Raw genomic sequence first — 3,796 nt, forward strand, 5'->3', positions numbered from 1 at the left:
ATTTTACATTATTTCGTTTAGCATTTTCTATGGAAGTACATGTACTTCAAGAAGAAGAAGAAGCTAAGCAACAGAATGCAATTCTCTGAGGCATTGATTTACATGTATGTGCATATAAAGAGCAGCCGGCAATTATTTTATGACCAGAGGTATGTACATGTAATAATAGGATAACTTTGTTTGAATATTTTGTTTTTGTCAGACTATCTACATGTTACACATTTTGATTTCGTGTAAGCAGTGAATTTTATTTTTTTTCTACTGGACCATTTTATCAAAAATAGCATTGGAAGCTCTATATACACAACATTGCTTGTTCTTTTTATAAGACCACACACAATTTTTGGAGATTGTATAATGGAAAGGTGTCTGCTGCGTCCGAAGACACATTGGTTTTCGAAAATATAACTTAGGTTTAAGTGCATTAATCTTTATAAATTTTGTTTAGAAGATCCAATACCGAAAAAAAGGTTGGGATGATTTTGGGGATGATGGTCGGAAGTCCCCACCATTTAGGAAGATGGGCCAAAAAGAAGCATTTTCTTAGTTTCAGAAAAATAACTTGTTTATAAGTATTTCAATTGCTCTGAAATTGTACCACAATGTTTAAAACCAAAAATAAAAGGTTTTAATTCAGTTTAGGGGTTATAATGGGGCCAAAGTTTAGGAATAAGGGGTAAAAAACAAGCATTTTTCTAGTTTCCAGTCAATAACTTGTGTGTAATTGTATAGATCTCCCTGAAATTGTACCACAATGTTCCATATATTAACAAGGAGAAGGCTGGGATAGAGTTTTGGCCCCCTTTTCTGGTAAAGTTTTGGATGATTATATAGGGAATAACTGAAGCATGTCCGGATTGGCTCCCCTCTTAGGCAGTCAGTGGGCCCCCCACTTATTATAATTTCTGGATCCGCCACCGAGTGTATGGATCTCTCTGAAATTGTACTACAAGGTTCCATACTACAAAAGAAAGGATGGGATTGAGTTTTAGGGTTGTTGCTCCGAGGGGGATTTTAATAAGTTATGGGGGATAGTTCGTTTCATGCAATAATGTTCAGCAAAGTAAGATCTACAAGGGTCAACATAACCAAAATGTTCAATGGACCCCTTAAGGTGGTACCTAACACTACAGGGAGATAACTCTGTAAAATCAGCTAAAGGTTTTAATTACATTGTGTTGTTAAGGGGAAATTAAGTTTTTCAAAGATCAAAATAAGTTTTTGTCAAACTGCTATAAAACCAGTTTAATTTTTCTGATAAAGCGGTTGGTTCAAATTTTTGGAAATTCGTATATTTTTGTCAAAGGGTCAAAGTAAATACTTTGCAAAAATTTTAAGAAAATTAAACGAGCCAAATTAATTTTAGTTAAAGTGTTGGGTACCACCTTAAGGAGTTGTTGCCCTTTATAGTCAATTTTTAACAACTTTCTCGTAAATTTTGCAATCTTTTCCTCTGTTGTGTTTTGAGCAAGAACTAAAGAAGATAAAGAGAAACTTAACAGGCTTAACAAGCAATACAAGATCAATAAAATATGTTTACAAGAGTTTTGCCTCTTGGAAATAGATATTGTAAGGAAAATAGCATCTCACACATGTCTACTTTTCTTGTAGATTATTTTCATGATTTTTATAATTTATGAAAAATGTTAAAAAAAGAACATACTTATTTGTTGTGGTTATTGCTTTTTGACAGCAAATTTTATATATCCATCAATTGGTGAGGTACATTGAAACACTGTTCTTTTATTAAATGCATGAAGTATACAGATGGTAACACAAATGACAACATGTTATGTTCATGAGTTTAATATTTATAGATAAACGTTGTATTTCAACAATTTTGCCTATGAAGCAGCAAATCAAGATTTAATAAACCGAAGTTAATGCCCAAATGGATTTTTTTAAACTTAGGCAGAAGAATAGTTTATTATCATGATTATATATACATGATATATATATATATGAGAAAGTTCATGCTATACATATATTTGTTGTTTATTTTTAAATTGTTTCCATTTTTTGTTTCCACTACTAAAACTTTAAAAGTATTAATTAGTTCATACTATATGTACATCTAGTTTTTGTCTGGACTTTTGGATTAACTTAAAATTTATAATTTTAGCTTGTTACCAAATGAAAGGAAAGTGCAGTATTAGAATCACTGAGGTACATGTTACGATGTACATGTAGGTGCAGATCTAGATGTCCTGTAAAAAAAAACTGGTATCAAAGTAAGTTCATATGTAGAATTGTATTTGATTTAAATAATTTAATGTTATCTATTCAAAACTTTTTCAAGTGTAATTGTACATGTATGCAGTTGTTTATTTTTCTGTCTTTCTGATGTCAAGTATGCATCGAGGAATCCTTACCAGTCTCATCTGCTTCTGCTGCACACATATGAGAAATGAGAAGCTCAAATGATTATAGCATTTGCATCACAGACCGTATCATATGAATTGTATATTTTACAAGATCAAAAGTTGTTCTCGTCTTCAATATACATTAAATATCTGCCACTGTACATTAAATTAAACAAGAAAAAATTATTTAATAATATTCTTTTAACTGTAGAATGTTTTTAAAGAACTAGAATATTGATATAAGGAGATGGGGTATGATCCTCAATGTGACAACTATCAATTAAAAAACTAAAGAACAAAAATAAAACATTTACTGGTCACTCGACTCACTGTTAGACAATGAACAATAATCAAAATCCATACCATAAAGTAACATTCAACTTGTTTAAGGATGCAAAATGTGAACCATTTAAAAATTAAAACTACATATGTATGGCAGACATTGGTTAATATGTTTATGGAATGATTGTAAGGTGTTTATATTTGTCTTGCATGTACAATTCTTGCCAGATTTTTATAAAACTAATGCTATACTTTAATATCAGCAATATCTTGGTCAAGTTCACTACTTTTGACAGATTGACTATTTTCAAAAGAGTTATGCCCCTTGAAAATATTGAATAAAGGAAAATGGCCTTGTAAGCGCTCTCATCGGTTTAATTTTTATAAAACACATAGTATACTGTAATACTGCCCTTGAAGGTCTGTTTAAAATATTTCATATACATATGTTCAAGAAAAAGAACCTTTTTTTCAAAGCACACTTTTTTATTTATAATTTTATTCAAGTGCCTTTTTTAATTAGTGCCCCTTGATAGATGCAATATGTGCAACTCAGTGGACATTGAAACTCTATTCTGTTATTTTTATTTTCAGGAACTGAAAAGTAAAGAAACAGAACCAAAGAACATTCATTTTAGATTAATACAATATTGAACTCAAAATTCAATCTAGTTGTCTTTCTTAATCATAGATATAAGAAGATGTGGTATTAGTGCCAATGAAACATCTCTCCATCCAGGTCATAATTTGTAAAAGTAAACCATTACAGGTCAAAGTATGGTTTTCAAAACAGAGCTCACACGAAACAGCAAGCCATTAAGGGCAAGAAAAGTGGCTGCATACACTAGCACCTGTAATAGCTACATGTAGCAGTGTAGACAATTACATATCAATGTGTATGGTGATATATATAGCAATAGAAATATCACATCCATCAGAGGGAAATAGAATATAGACAAAAGAAATACCAAATACATCAGATTAGAATAGATTATCAACAATAGAAATGGTGTATGTCACAGAGACAAACATATGAATATAGACACTTAAAATTTGGTATGTCATAGAGATGAAAATAGAATATAGACAATAGAATTAGGGTATGTCAAAGAGGCAAACATAGAATGGATGATGTCAAAGAGACAAAACTA

The 3,796-nt window shown here is 30.8% G+C and overlaps 1 long non-coding RNA gene across 1 annotated transcript; it reads left to right on the forward strand.

Annotated features, from left to right (window-relative positions):
* Positions 1 to 3,312, forward strand: LOC134690468 (uncharacterized). The gene is made up of 3 exons (XR_010101938.1): positions 1 to 149; positions 2,123 to 2,231; positions 3,240 to 3,312. It is a non-coding gene; the product is annotated as an uncharacterized LOC134690468 (long non-coding RNA).
* Positions 3,313 to 3,796: the final 484 nt, after the last annotated feature.

The sequence above is a fragment of the Mytilus trossulus genome, chromosome 11, assembly GCF_036588685.1.
Source record: "Mytilus trossulus isolate FHL-02 chromosome 11, PNRI_Mtr1.1.1.hap1, whole genome shotgun sequence".
NCBI classification, from domain to species: domain Eukaryota; kingdom Metazoa; phylum Mollusca; class Bivalvia; order Mytilida; family Mytilidae; genus Mytilus; species Mytilus trossulus.